This window comes from Bubalus kerabau, chromosome X (assembly GCF_029407905.1).
Source record: "Bubalus kerabau isolate K-KA32 ecotype Philippines breed swamp buffalo chromosome X, PCC_UOA_SB_1v2, whole genome shotgun sequence".
Lineage (NCBI taxonomy): Eukaryota > Metazoa > Chordata > Mammalia > Artiodactyla > Bovidae > Bubalus > Bubalus kerabau.
Window position 1 is genome coordinate 62,143,884 of NC_073647.1, and position 16,355 is coordinate 62,160,238.

At 42.5% G+C, this 16,355-nt stretch overlaps 1 protein-coding gene across 1 annotated transcript in view; it reads right to left on the reverse strand.

Annotated features, from left to right (window-relative positions):
* The window catches only part of LOC129640386 (melanoma antigen preferentially expressed in tumors-like), a 50,886-nt gene extending 34,759 nt beyond the window's left edge, over positions 1-16,127 (reverse strand). Inside the window, exons 1-2 of the mRNA XM_055565674.1 lie at positions 16,048-16,127; positions 5,185-5,301 (exon numbers count right to left, since the gene is read on the reverse strand). The gene's annotated coding sequence lies outside the window, so the exon portion shown is untranslated. The remainder of the gene's footprint in view (positions 1-5,184; positions 5,302-16,047) is intronic.
* Between the last annotated feature and the right edge of the window lie 228 nt (positions 16,128-16,355).

The following is a 16,355-nucleotide window of genomic DNA, read 5'->3' on the forward strand; positions in this document are numbered from 1 at the left end:
TGCTTTTGAACTGTGGTGTTGGAGAAGACTCTTGAGAGTCCCTTGGACTGCAAGGAGATCCCACCCGTCCATTCTGAAGGAGATCAGCCCTGGGATTTCTTTGGAAGGAATGATGCTAAAGCTGAAACTCCAGTACTTTGGCCACCTCATGTGAAGAGTTGACTCGTTGGAAAAGACTCTGATGCTGGGAGGGATTGGGGGCAGGAGGAGAAGGGGACGACAGAGGATGAGACGGCTGGATGGCATCACTGACTCGATGGACGTGAGTCTCGGTGAACTCCGGGAGTTGGTGACGGACAGGGAGGCCTGGCGTGCTGCGATTCATGGGGTCGCAAAGAGTCGGACACGACTCAGCGACTGATCTGATCTGATCTGATCTGATCCTGTGATAAAGTGGGACTTATTCCATTAATACAAGGCTGGCTCTATATTAGGAATTTCATTCATATCCTTCACCACGGTAACATATTTAAAGACAAAGACCCCGATGTTGGGGAAGATTGAAGTCAAAAGGAGTAGGGAGCAGCAGAGAATGAGATGGTTAGACAGCATCACTGACTCAATACACATGAATCTGAGCAAACTCTGGGAGATAGGGGAGGACAGAGGAGCCTGGGTTGCAAAGAGTCAGACACGACATAGCAACTGAACAATAATCTTAGGACTATCATCATAGATGCCAAACCAATCTTTGGGAAACTTCAATAGGCATTCATGTTAAAAAAGAGAAAACTGAAGAAACAGGAATCAGGGATGCATTATTAACATGATAAAAGCTATATAAGTAGCTCCTCGTGCAAATACTTTATTTAGTGGGGGAGTACCAGAGGTTTTCCAATAAGGTCAAGAATAACAAAAGTATGCCCACTATATCACTCCTGTTCAGTGTTCAACAGCAAGCACTAGTCAGTTGACTAGAGAAACCAATACGAGTTTTAAGAATGGATAAGAAGATGTAAAGCCACCTCTATGTCCAGGTGATATCATCGCACACCTGAAGACTCTTATAGAAACCATGACAAATTAACTAAAACAAAGAGAATTCAGCAAGGTAGTAGGATATAAAGTTACATACAAATATTATTAGTCTTTGTTTTGCATACACACACGTGCGTGCACGTGTGCACACACACACACACACACACACACACACACACACACACACAGCTGGAGGACATGTTAGGAGAGAAAATCCCATATACAATGGCAATAACAAAGACTAAGTGTATAGAAATAAACTTAATGAGAGCATCTATACAAAGATAATTTGTAAACACTCTCGAACAACATAGAAGGAAACTTGAATAAGTAGGAAGATTTTCAAAGACCTTAGACAGAATAACTCAGCACTAAAAAGATATTGATTCCCTCTAAAGTTACGTATACGTTGAATATAATCTCAAAAATATCGGCGAACGTTTTTATGGACTTAGACCAATGGATGATTTAGTTCATTATTTTTAAAAAACATGCAAGAATAGCCAGGATACAAGTAAAAAAGGAAAACCTATGAGTGAATAGGGAGAAGGCAATGGCACCGCACTCCAGTACTGTTGCCCGGAAAATCCCGTGGATGGAGGAGCCTGGTAGGCTGCAGTCCATGGGGTCGCTAAGAGTCAGACACGACTGAGCAACTTCACTTTCACTTTCCACTTTCATGCATTGGAGAAGGAAATGGCAACCCTCTCCAGTGTTCTTGCCTGGAGAATCCCATGGACGGAGAAGCCTGGTAGGCTGCAGTCCATGGGGTCGCACGGAGTCGGACACGACTGAAGCGACTTAGCAGCAGCAGCAGCATGAGTGAACAGTAATCATATCAGACATAAAAGCACACTATAAAGCTCTAAATGTATACCACTTGGGTACCAGTACAGGAATAGACTAATAGGCCAGTGGCATAGAATAAAAAACTCAGAATAACACCAATTATAGCTGGGGATTTTAGTGTATGAGCCAAAGGCATGTAAAATCACTGAGGCAAAGATGAACATTCAACAAATGAGGCTGGAACAATTGAGACATTAAAAAAAAATCAGTGCAGATCCATGACATACCATCCACAAAAATAAACTGTAAATGGGTTTAGGACTCTAAACAAAAAAATGAAGCCATAACAAAATCTTGAAGAAAATATGGCAGAATTTCTCTTCACTATCAGCGTTGGGAAAGGCTTTCTAACTGTGACTGAAATTTCCAGAGGTGATTAAAGAAAAGAACATTCTATGTGACTAAAAAGATTTTTTTAACGTACGGCAAGTTGCGAAGAGCTGACTCATTGGAAAAGACTCTGATGCTGGGAGGGATTGGGGTCAGGAGGAGAAGCGGACGACAGAGGATGAGACGGCTGGATGGCATCTCTGACTCGATGGACGTGAGTCTCAGTGAACTCCGGGAGTCGGTGATGGACAGGGAGGCCTGGCGTGGTGCGATTCATGGGGTCGCAAAGAGTTGGACACGACTGAGCGACTGAACTGAACTGAAGTGAAAGTGAAAGTGGCTCAGCCATAACACAACATAACTACAGATGCATTTAACATTTGGGCCAACAATCCTATTGCTGGAAATGAAACTTGAAGAGACATTACCACCAACACAAAAATACGTGTACACTGGGTTATTCACTGCAGCATTGTTTGTATTAATCATTACGAAATGTTGAAAACAACTGAAACGCCCCTATGCTGCTGCTGCTGCTGCTGCTGCTGCTGCTAAGTCGCTTCAGTCGTGTCCAACTCTGTGCGACCCCAAAGACGGCAGCCCACCAGGGTCCCCCGTCCCTGGGATTCTCCAGGCAAGAACACTGGAGTGGGTTGCCATTTCCTTCTACAAGGCATGAAAGGGAAAAGTGAAAGTGAAGTCGCTCAGTCGTGTCCGACTCCTAGCGACCCCATGGACCGCAGCCCACCAGGCTCCTCGGTCCATGGGATTTGCCAGACAAGAGTACTGGAGTGGGTTGCCATTGCCTTCTCCGGAAATGCCCCTATCGAAGCCAGTGTAATCTAATGTAGCTAGCTATAAAGAAGAATGAAGGAGTACAGAATAAGGAGTTTTTTTTTTTTTTTTTTTTGATGAAATGCTGTTTACTGAAAAAGGAAAAGTGCAAAGGAGCTTTAGAAAATGCCATCTTTCATTTAATAGACAATGGAACATAAGAAAACCCGTATGTATCTATTCATTTGTGTAGAGTAAATCCAGGAAAGGTTCAACCAGATAACCAGATTGGTTATCTACAGGGGGATTGTGGAAAAGAAATGGGGAATGCGAAGCGGGTGGAAGACATGGGGAAAGAATCATACGCCTACAGTATGTGTGTTTGTGCAGCCCTGAGTCTGAATCACAGTAGTGTTTCACATACCCCAGGATTAAGTGAAAAATTAAAATGAACTAGGATATGGGGGGAGAGGGCAAACTCAAATTCGAAACACCAACAAATTAACCTAAATATATTACAAATAAATGTCTTAACCACAAGAGAAGGAGTGAGGAAGAAAACAGCTAAGCTAAGCAACTTGGGGAAACAGTACTTTGATTGCATCCTTGGAGGCTTAAGATATAAAGAAGTGGACACACACACAAGTCATCAGATCTGCTTCTAACAGGTGCGTGTTTTGTGCTCAGTCATTAAGTTGTACCCGACTTTTTGCGATCCCGGTCTCTGTAGCACACCAGGTCTCCCCATCCTTCACTATCTCCTAGAGTTTGCTCAAATTCATGTCCATTAGGTCGGTCATACTATCTAACCATTTGGTAGCATTTCTGTAACCACATCATGTATAATCAATCAGGTGTGAACAAATAAGTAAATACTGAAGATAAGGAGAGCCAGGTGAGACAAAGAAGTTACAAATCAGACTAGAGTGGATTGTTGCTGTATCGCATAAACCATCACAATATTGTAAACTCATTATCCTCCAATTAAAATTAATTAATTAATTAAAAAAAGAAGGACCAGTGTGAGCTCCTGGCTTTCACTATCTACAGAAATATCTAGAGAAATTCCAATGTATCTGGGAGCATAAGTATATACAGACGACATATTTCCTTCATTTACCGATGGAAAAGGAAGACCTAGCTGCAAGGAAACCCCAGTAGCAATGAACATGCAGGGAGATATCAGTTATTAAATGTCATTTTCCAAGGAAAGGAAACATGGGTTTTGGCAGAAGTGTTCTGATTTCAGGGTCATGGTGGGGAAAGAAAAGCACAAGATGAACAGGAATACCTTATAATGCCGGCAAGGAAGTACACAGGAAAGAACCACGTCATGCTCAAAGAACACAAACCCCACAAGGAGTTCCTAATCACCAAAGCTGGAAAAATGCAAGAAACTAAATAATGATATAATTTGATTATAAGTCACAATATAACGAAGTTATTCACATCTCAATATTGACATAAAGAATTTGATTACTTATTTGATTTGATGATTAGAAATGCATTCTATAAAATTTTATATTTGGCAAAACTAATACAGTTAGGTAAAGTTTAAAAATAAAATAAAATTAAAAAAAAAAAGAAAGAAAATTTATAAAAATATGAGGGAGAAAAGACAGCTCTACAGATTTCCAATGAACAAATATGGTAGGAATAAGGAAATACAAAGTCACCTTTTAGTCATATTTGTTGTAGGCCAAACCAACAGATGAATTTTAAAAGCAGTGAATAAAAGCCTGAGAAGAATCCTATCCCTCTTTTTGGCTCCGAGCAAGCATTCCCCTAGCCCAAAAGCAGCCTTATCATAGGAACCAGCCACAGTGTCTGCTTGCCCCTGTCAGGTTTTGGTTCCCCACCAGTCCACAGAAGTATTCAAACAAGCTAATCACATCCTTCCTTGAGAACCAAGGGTCACCACCATCTCTTGTTACCACAGATAACCTCCCACGGCCCTGCTTGTGCATTCTCTTCCAGAGCATGACTCCCCTGAGGCTCGACCTAGCCAGTAGTATCCTCTTCCCTCAGGCAGTGAGTGAACATTACTGAGAAGCTGCTGTGGGTAGCACCTGTCCAGTGTCAGGTGTGTATGTTCAGCAGCCACCCCCAGATCCCTGTGGTAGAAATCACTCCGTCACCATTAGAATGAAGGAGAGGCAATAAAACAGGTATTATTGCCAAAAATGTGTAACTTTCATCTAATCCTAAGAAAACACCAGACAAACCCAAACTGACAGACATTGTATAAAATACCTGAGCAGTATCTCCAAAACCGTCACCGTTGGGAAAGACCCAGAAAGCTTGAGGAATTCTCAGCGTGGAGGAGACTAACGAGAAATGATGGCCAAATGTGGTATCCGGAATGGGATGCTGGGACAGAAAAAGGAGATTACCGGGATAAATGACAGAATTCAAATAAAGTATGTAAATTAGTTAATAGTACTGCATCGATATTAATTTTCAATTTTCATAATTTTTATATGCCTATGTAAGATGTTAACATTAGGGAAATCTGGATGAAGTTTTTCTATACTGTTTTTGGCAAACTTTTTTTAGGTCTAAAGGTACTTCAAAAAAACCTTTTTTTTAAAGATTCACTCACTGCTAAAAGGAAACATAATGATATCTGTGTGATAAATTGCTTCAGTATTGTCCGACTCTTTGCCACCCTACGGACTGTAAGCTACCAGGTTCTTCTGTCCATTGGATTATCCAGGCAAAAATACTGGAGTGGGTTTCCATGTCCTCCTCCACGGGATCTTCCTGACCCAGGGGTCAAACCCAAGTCTCTTAGGTTTCCTGCGTTGGCAGGTGGGGCCTTTACCAGCTGAGCCACAGGGGAAGCCCCACGGTTACACTATAAATCTTACCTTTTAATAATAGTTTAACCAATTGAAATACGGTTAGGAGGATGGATATAAAGATGGATAAATGTTCGTGCCTCGTGATCCATTAAAAAACTATTTCAAAGTGGTTTGAAAGTGAGAGTGTTAGTTTCTCAGTCATGTCTGACTCTTTGTGCTTCCATGGACTGTAGCCTGCCAGGCTCCTCTGTCCATGGGATGCTCCAGGCAAGAATACTGGAGTGGATTGTCGTTTCCTGTCTAGAGGGCCCATTAATAGAAATGAAAGTGCAACCATTTCCAAGGTGTAGATGAATATTTATCTGCTCCTTGTGGCTCAGACGGTAAAGAATCTGCCTACAATGAAGGAGACCTGGGTTCGGTTTCTGGGCATTATCAATACGAACCACAAAAATAATTAGATGCAAACAAATACGATTTTTTAAAGGAGCGCAACACGATCGAGGGATTTTATTTTATTTTATTGGATCGAGGGATTTTTTTTTAATTGTATTTATTTATTTATTTATTTTTTATTTTATTTTATTTTTAAACTTTACGTAATTGTATTCGTTTTGCCAAATATCAAAATGAATCCGCCACAGGTATACCTGTGTTCCCCATCCTGAACCCTCTTCCCTCCTCCTGGATCGAGGGATTTTAAAGAGAGCAAGAAATGATTCACCACAAAATTGAAGCTAATCCCAGGTAAGGAAAGAGGGCTACACAGAGGGCGGACAGGAGAGTTGGCCGGCGAGCAATTCAATCGATTGCCTTTCTTATTAATCCCCAAACTTTGGTCCTAGGTAATTTCATTTATATCAGTAGAGACAGAGTTTATAGAAAGAACACTGTTGAGATACCTGACTGGAAGAAGAGTCGGAAAATAGTTGAGACGTCCAAGACCCCAGCAGTGGCAGGGCGTTCCTCCCTCTCCACAGGCCGCTGCCAACAAGCCCCAGCGCCGGAGGCTACTGGCGTCTTAACGGTTCCTCGCCAGAAGAGCACTTGGATTGGTGTAGCGCAGGTCACATGCCACCCCCTCACTCAATCAGCTAGGTACCGGGAGGCGGGGCCAAGTTCTAGACCCGCCCACATAGCAGAGGGGCTTATGGGTGAGAAGGTTCCCCTCAGGCACCAGCGCCTCGGCTCTAGAACCCCTTGGGTGGAAAGCTGGGCACAGTGTCTGTCTCTCTGTGTGGCCTAGATACCGCCTGGCCAGGGTTTCTGCCAGGCCAGGACTCAAACTCAGAGAACTGATGTCCACATCGATGGGCTTTGCAACAGAGACTGAACTGAAAAACAATTGGCCCCTTAATGAAAAAGAGGCTTCTCGGGTGGCAGGGCGCTAGTGCTCAAGAACCCGCCTGCCGATGCAGGAGATGTCCGAGTCCAGGTTCGATCCCTGGGTCAGGACGACCCCCTGGAGGAGGTCACGGCAACCCACTCCAGTATTCTTTTTTTTTATTTTTCAGTCCAGTATTCTTGCCTGGAGAATCCCATGGACGAGGGGCCTGGTGGGCGACTTGGCACTTGATGAAAAAAGCCATCAAACTTTAGTGTCCACAGGGCTCTCCTATGGTAAATAAGGTGTTGAGTCCACACCAGATAGGGACAAATGTATTCTGGCCTCTGTGCAGTAAAGCCAGCATAGCAATGACAGTGACATTTGACAAAAGCAGCATCAAGGAGAAAACTGCACGCATTCTAAGTTGCTTCAGTCTTGTCCGACTCTTTGTGACCCCATGAACTGTAGCCCATCAGGTCCCTCTGTCCTGGGGATTCTCCAGGCAACAATACTGGACTGAGAGGCCATGCCCTTCTCTGGGGAAGGAGAAAACTGCGGCCCCTTTAATAGCAAGGGGCATTCAGGGTATGTGTGTCCAACCTTCTCAGCCTGCAATGTGGGAGACCTTGGTTCGATTCCTGGGTTGGCAAGATCCACTGGAGAAGGGATAGGCTACCCACTCCAGTATTCTTGGGCTTCCCTTGTGGCTCAGCTGGTAAAGAATCTGCCCAACAATGTGGGAGACCTGGGTTCGATCCCTGGGTTAAGAAGATCCCCTGGAGACGGGAAAGGCTGCCCACTCCAGCATTCTGGCCTGGAGCATTCCATGGACTGTATAGTCCACGGGGTCACGAAGAGTCGCACACAACTGAGCAACTTTCACTTTCACTTTCTCCCTGAAATCCTGATTCCACTGTTGGTTTCTTATTCTCTTCCCAACTGTTTAAAACTTTTCAGAATACAATACATTTTATTTATATGCTATTTTTCTAAATTGGCCATCTCCTTCTGGTGGAAAAATATAAATTCCTGGAGGGCGGGAATCTTTGTTTATTTGTCCATTAACATATCCTTATAGTAATGCTTGGTATAATGTATGCTTCAACATTTGTTCAATGAATTGTTCTCCAGCCATGCTAGCCTATTTTTTGTGCCTCTGACCCTACCTCTAACTCACCAAGCATGTTTTCACACCATTATGTATTTTCCTGTAACAACTTGCCCACAGATGTTCCTATAACCACCATCCTTGCTAGGTTCACTTCTCTGCTCGCCTCATTAGCCAAGGCTTACTTTTCTTCATGACACCTAGCATTTGATCATAGCTTTTCTGAGTATGTTTTGTTTCTCTGGGTTTGTTGTTGTTTTTACTTTGCTTTAGTTTAGGTTTGCTTTTTTCTGTTTTCTTTTTTCAACATTTCTTTCTTATACTCTTTTAACTGCTGCTAAAGAAGTAAACCATCCGTGACTGTTTTAATTTTTGCCATATAATGTCATCTTTCAGTAGATGGGGTAATGGCATTAAATATCTTACACTGGATCCCTGGTTTCATGACTTTACCACTTCAGATCAGATCAGATCAGTCGCTGAGTCGTGTCCGATTCTTTGCGACCCCATGAATCGCAGCACGCCAGGCCTCCCAGTCCGTCACCAACTCCCGGAGTTCACCGAGACTCACGTCCATCGAGTCAGTGATGCCATCCAGCCGTCTCATCCTCTGTCGCCCCCTTCTCCTCCTGCCCCCAATCCCTCCCAGCATCAGGGTCTTTTCCAGCGAGTCAACTCTTCGCATGAGGTGGCCAAAGTACTGGCGTTTCGGCTTCAGCATCAGTCGTTCCAGTGAACACCCAGGACTGATCTCCTTTAGGATGGGCTGGTTGGATCTCCTTGAAGTCCAAGGGACTCTCAAGAGTTTTCTCCAACACCACAGTTCAAAAGCATCAATTCTTCAGTGCTTAGCTTTCTGTATAGTCCAAATCTCACATCCATACATGACCACTGGAAAAACCATAGCCTTGACTACACGGACCGTTGTTGACGAACTAATGTCTCTGCTTTTCAATATGCTGTCTAGGTTGGTCATAACTTTCCTTCCAAGGAGTAAGCGTCTTTTAATTTCATGGCTGCAGTCACCATCTGCAGTGGTTTTGGAGCCCAGAAAAATAACGTCAGCTGCTATTTCCACTGTTTCTCCATCTATTTGCCATGGATGAGACCAGATGCCATGATCTTCGTTTTCTGAATGTTGAGCTTTAAGCCAACATTTTCACTCTCCTCTTTCACTTTCATCAAGAGGCTCTTTAGTTCTTTTTCACTTTCTGCCATAAGGGTGGTGTCATCTGCATATCTGAGGTTATTGATATTTCTCCCGGTAATCTTGATTCCAGCTTGTGCTTCCTCCAGCCCAGCGTTTCTCAAGATGTACTCTGCATATAAGTTGAACAAGCACGGTGACAATATGCAGCCTTGACGTACTCCTTTTCCTATTTGGAACCAGTCTGTTGTTGCATGTCCAGTTCTAACTGTTGCTCTCTGACCTGCATACAGGTTTCTCAAGAGGCAGGTCAGGTGGTCTGGTATTCCCATGTCTTGAAGAATTTTCCACAGTTTATTGTGATCCACACAGTCAAAGGCTTTGGCATAGTCAATAAAGCAGAAATAGATGCTTTTCTGGAACTCTCTTGCTTTTTCCACGATCCAGCAGATGTTGGCAATTTGGTCTCTGGGGTTCCTCTGCCTTTGCTAAAACCAGCTTGAACACCTGGAAGTTCACGGTTCACGTAGTGCTGAAGCCTGGCTTGGAGAATTTTGACCATTACTTCACTAGCGTGTGAGATGAGTGCAATCATGCAGTAGTTTGAACATTCTTTGGAGTTGCCTTTCTTTGGGACTGGAATGAAAACTGACCTTTTCCAGTCCTGTGGCCACTGCTGCGTTTTCCAAATTTGCTGGCATATTGAGTGCAGCGCTTTCACAGCATCATCTTTCAGGATTTGAAATAGCTCAACTGCAATTCCATCACGTCCACTAGCTTTCTTCCTAGTGATGCTTTCTAAGGCCCACTTGATTTCACATGCCAGGATATCTGGCTCTGGTGAGTGATCACACCGTCGTGATTATCTTGGTCGTGAAGATCTTTTTTGTACAGTTCTTCTGTGTATTCTTGCCATCTCTTCTTAGTACCTTCTGCTTCTGTTAGGTCCATACCATTTCTGTCCTTTATCGAGCCCGTCTTTGCATGAGATGTTCCCTTAGTATCTCTAATTTTCTTGAAGAGATCTCCAGTCTTTCCCATTCTGCTGTTTTCCTCTATTTCTTTGCATTGATCACTGAGGAAGGCTTTCTTATCTCTTCTTGCTATTCTTTGGAACTCTGCATTCAGATGCTTATATCTTTTCTTTTCTCCTTTGCTTCGAAAGTTTAAATCTAGTGTTAGAAAGTTTACATGAGTCAATCTTCACAGAAGAAATGAATAAAGTTATTACAAGAATTACACCCAAGAAGCACCTTGCTCAGATGTATTTATTGGTGAATTCTAGTAAACCATCAACGATCAAATAGTACCAAAGCTTTGTGACTTGTTTAAGAACATTTGAAAGCAAGGAAATGTCCCTAATTTCTTTTCGGAAGCCAGTAGGATACTAACACATAAACATAGATACCAAAACTCTAAACAGAATATTAGCAAACATCCAACAATACATTTAGAAAGTAGTACAGAGACATTACTTTGCCAACAAAGGTTCGTCTAGTCAAGGCTATGGCTTTTCCTGTGGTCCTGTATGGATGTGAGAGTTGGACTGTGAAGAAGGCTGAGCGCCGAAGACTTGATGCTTTTGAACTGTGGTGTTGGAGAAGACTCTTGAGAGTCCCTTGGACTGCAAGGAGATCCCACCCGTCCATTCTGAAGGAGATCAGCCCTGGGATTTCTTTGGAAGGAATGATGCTAAAGCTGAAACTCCAGTACTTTGGCCACCTCATGTGAAGAGTTGACTCGTTGGAAAAGACTCTGATGCTGGGAGGGATTGGGGGCAGGAGGAGAAGGGGACGACAGAGGATGAGACGGCTGGATGGCATCACTGACTCGATGGACGTGAGTCTCGGTGAACTCCGGGAGTTGGTGACGGACAGGGAGGCCTGGCGTGCTGCGATTCATGGGGTCGCAAAGAGTCGGACACGACTCAGCGACTGATCTGATCTGATACTGTGATAAAGTGGGACTTATTCCATTAATACAAGGCTGGCTCTATATTAGGAATTTCATTCATATCCTTCACCACGGTAACATATTTAAAGACAAAGACCCCGATGTTGGGGAAGATTGAAGTCAAAAGGAGTAGGGAGCAGCAGAGAATGAGATGGTTAGACAGCATCACTGACTCAATACACATGAATCTGAGCAAACTCTGGGAGATAGAGGAGGACAGAGGAGCCTGGGTTGCAAAGAGTCAGACACGACATAGCAACTGAACAATAATCTTAGGACTATCATCATAGATGCCAAACCAATCTTTGGGAAACTTCAATAGGCATTCATGTTAAAAAAGAGAAAACTGAAGAAACAGGAATCAGGGATGCATTATTAACATGATAAAAGCTATATAAGTAGCTCCTCGTGCAAATACTTTATTTAGTGGGGGAGTACCAGAGGTTTTCCAATAAGGTCAGGAATAACAAAAGTATGCCCACTATATCACTCCTGTTCAGTGTTCAACAGCAAGCACTAGTCAGTTGACTAGAGAAACCAATAAGAGTTTTAAGAATGGATAAGAAGATGTAAAGCCACCTCTATGTCCAGGTGATATCATCGCACACCTGAAGACTCTTATAGAAACCATGACAAATTAGCTAAAACAAAGAGAATTCAGCAAGGTAGTAGGATATAAAGTTACATACAAATATTATTAGTCTTTGTTTTGCATACACACACGCGCACGCACACACACACACACACACACACACACACAGCTGGAGGACATGTTAGGAGAGAAAATCCCATATACAATGGCAATAACAAAGACTAAGTGTATAGAAATAAACTTAATGAGAGCATCTATACAAAGATAATTTGTAAACACTCTCGAACAACATAGAAGGAAACTTGAATAAGTAGGAAGATTTTCAAAGACCTTAGACAGAATAACTCAGCACTAAAAAGATATTGATTCCCTCTAAAGTTACGTATACGTTGAATATAATCTCAAAAATATCGGCGAACGTTTTTATGGACTTAGACCAATGGATGATTTAGTTCATTTTTTTTAAAAAACATGCAAGAATAGCCAGGATACAAGTAAAAAAGGAAAACCTATGAGTGAATAGGGAGAAGGCAATGGCACCGCACTCCAGTACTGTTGCCCGGAAAATCCCGTGGATGGAGGAGCCTGGTAGGCTGCAGTCCATGGGGTCGCTAAGAGTCAGACACGACTGAGCAACTTCACTTTCACTTTCCACTTTCATGCATTGGAGAAGGAAATGGCAACCCTCTCCAGTGTTCTTGCCTGGAGAATCCCATGGACGGAGAAGCCTGGTAGGCTGCAGTCCATGGGGTCGCACGGAGTCGGACACGACTGAAGCGACTTAGCAGCAGCAGCAGCATGAGTGAACAGTAATCATATCAGACATAAAAGCACACTATAAAGCTCTAAATGTATACCACTTGGGTACCAGTACAGGAATAGACTAATAGGCCAGTGGCATAGAATAAAAAACTCAGAATAACACCAATTATAGCTGGGGATTTTAGTGTATGAGCCAAAGGCATGTAAAATCACTGAGGCAAAGATGAACATTCAACAAATGAGGCTGGAACAATTGAGACATTAAAAAAAAATCAGTGCAGATCCATGACATACCATCCACAAAAATAAACTGTAAATGGGTTTAGGACTCTAAACAAAAAAATGAAGCCATAACAAAATCTTGAAGAAAATATGGCAGAATTTCTCTTCACTATCAGCGTTGGGAAAGGCTTTCTAACTGTGACTGAAATTTCCAGAGGTGATTAAAGAAAAGAACATTCTATGTGACTAAAAAGATTTTTTTAACGTACGGCAAGTTGCGAAGAGCTGACTCATTGGAAAAGACTCTGATGCTGGGAGGGATTGGGGTCAGGAGGAGAAGCGGACGACAGAGGATGAGACGGCTGGATGGCATCTCTGACTCGATGGACGTGAGTCTCAGTGAACTCCGGGAGTCGGTGATGGACAGGGAGGCCTGGCGTGGTGCGATTCATGGGGTCGCAAAGAGTTGGACACGACTGAGCGACTGAACTGAACTGAAGTGAAAGTGAAAGTGGCTCAGCCATAACACAACATAACTACAGATGCATTTAACATTTGGGCCAACAATCCTATTGCTGGAAATGAAACTTGAAGAGACATTACCACCAACACAAAAATACGTGTACACTGGGTTATTCACTGCAGCATTGTTTGTATTAATCATTACGAAATGTTGAAAACAACTGAAACGCCCCTATGCTGCTGCTGCTGCTGCTGCTGCTGCTGCTAAGTCGCTTCAGTCGTGTCCAACTCTGTGCGACCCCAAAGACGGCAGCCCACCAGGGTCCCCCGTCCCTGGGATTCTCCAGGCAAGAACACTGGAGTGGGTTGCCATTTCCTTCTACAAGGCATGAAAGGGAAAAGTGAAAGTGAAGTCGCTCAGTCGTGTCCGACTCCTAGCGACCCCATGGACCGCAGCCCACCAGGCTCCTCGGTCCATGGGATTTGCCAGACAAGAGTACTGGAGTGGGTTGCCATTGCCTTCTCCGGAAATGCCCCTATCGAAGCCAGTGTAATCTAATGTAGCTAGCTATAAAGAAGAATGAAGGAGTACAGAATAAGGAGTTTTTTTTTTTTTTTTTTTGATGAAATGCTGTTTACTGAAAAAGGAAAAGTGCAAAGGAGCTTTAGAAAATGCCATCTTTCATTTAATAGACAATGGAACATAAGAAAACCCGTATGTATCTATTCATTTGTGTAGAGTAAATCCAGGAAAGGTTCAACCAGATAACCAGATTGGTTATCTACAGGGGGATTGTGGAAAAGAAATGGGGAATGCGAAGCGGGTGGAAGACATGGGGAAAGAATCATACGCCTACAGTATGTGTGTTTGTGCAGCCCTGAGTCTGAATCACAGTAGTGTTTCACATACCCCAGGATTAAGTGAAAAATTAAAATGAACTAGGATATGGGGGGAGAGGGCAAACTCAAATTCGAAACACCAACAAATTAACCTAAATATATTACAAATAAATGTCTTAACCACAAGAGAAGGAGTGAGGAAGAAAACAGCTAAGCTAAGCAACTTGGGGAAACAGTACTTTGATTGCATCCTTGGAGGCTTAAGATATAAAGAAGTGGACACACACACAAGTCATCAGATCTGCTTCTAACAGGTGCGTGTTTTGTGCTCAGTCATTAAGTTGTACCCGACTTTTTGCGATCCCGGTCTCTGTAGCACACCAGGTCTCCCCATCCTTCACTATCTCCTAGAGTTTGCTCAAATTCATGTCCATTAGGTCGGTCATACTATCTAACCATTTGGTAGCATTTCTGTAACCACATCATGTATAATCAATCAGGTGTGAACAAATAAGTAAATACTGAAGATAAGGAGAGCCAGGTGAGACAAAGAAGTTACAAATCAGACTAGAGTGGATTGTTGCTGTATCGCATAAACCATCACAATATTGTAAACTCATTATCCTCCAATTAAAATTAATTAATTAATTAAAAAAAGAAGGACCAGTGTGAGCTCCTGGCTTTCACTATCTACAGAAATATCTAGAGAAATTCCAATGTATCTGGGAGCATAAGTATATACAGACGACATATTTCCTTCATTTACCGATGGAAAAGGAAGACCTAGCTGCAAGGAAACCCCAGTAGCAATGAACATGCAGGGAGATATCAGTTATTAAATGTCATTTTCCAAGGAAAGGAAACATGGGTTTTGGCAGAAGTGTTCTGATTTCAGGGTCATGGTGGGGAAAGAAAAGCACAAGATGAACAGGAATACCTTATAATGCCGGCAAGGAAGTACACAGGAAAGAACCACGTCATGCTCAAAGAACACAAACCCCACAAGGAGTTCCTAATCACCAAAGCTGGAAAAATGCAAGAAACTAAATAATGATATAATTTGATTATAAGTCACAATATAACGAAGTTATTCACATCTCAATATTGACATAAAGAATTTGATTACTTATTTGATTTGATGATTAGAAATGCATTCTATAAAATTTTATATTTGGCAAAACTAATACAGTTAGGTAAAGTTTAAAAATAAAATAAAATTAAAAAAAAAAAGAAAGAAAATTTATAAAAATATGAGGGAGAAAAGACAGCTCTACAGATTTCCAATGAACAAATATGGTAAGAATAAGGAAATAGAAAGTCACCTTTTAGTCATATTTGTTGTAGGCCAAACCAACAGATGAATTTTAAAAGCAGTGAATAAAAGCCTGAGAAGAATCCTATCCCTCTTTTTGGCTCCGAGCAAGCATTCCCCTAGCCCAAAAGCAGCCTTATCATAGGAACCAGCCACAGTGTCTGCTTGCCCCTGTCAGGTTTTGGTTCCCCACCAGTCCACAGAAGTATTCAAACAAGCTAATCACATCCTTCCTTGAGAACCAAGGGCCACCACCATCTCTTGTTACCACAGATAACCTCCCACGGCCCTGCTTGTGCATTCTCTTCCAGAGCATGACTCCCCTGAGGCTCAACCTAGCCAGTAGTATCCTCTTCCCTCAGGCAGTGAGTGAACATTACTGAGAAGCTGCTGTGGGTAGCACCTGTCCAGTGTCAGGTGTGTATGTTCAGCAGCCACCCCCAGATCCCTGTGGTAGAAATCACTCCGTCACCATTAGAATGAAGGAGAGGCAATAAAACAGGTATTATTGCCAAAAATGTGTAACTTTCATCTAATCCTAAGAAAACACCAGACAAACCCAAACTGACAGACATTGTATAAAATACCTGAGCAGTATCTCCAAAACCGTCACCGTTGGGAAAGACCCAGAAAGCTTGAGGAATTCTCAGCGTGGAGGAGACTAACGAGAAATGATGGCCAAATGTGGTATCCGGAATGGGATGCTGGGACAGAAAAAGGAGATTACCGGGATAAATGACAGAATTCAAATAAAGTATGTAAATTAGTTAATAGTACTGCATCGATATTAATTTTCAATTTTCATAATTTTTATATGCCTATGTAAGATGTTAACATTAGGGAAATCTGGATGAAGTTTTTCTATACTGTTTTTGGCAAACTTTTTTTAGGTCTA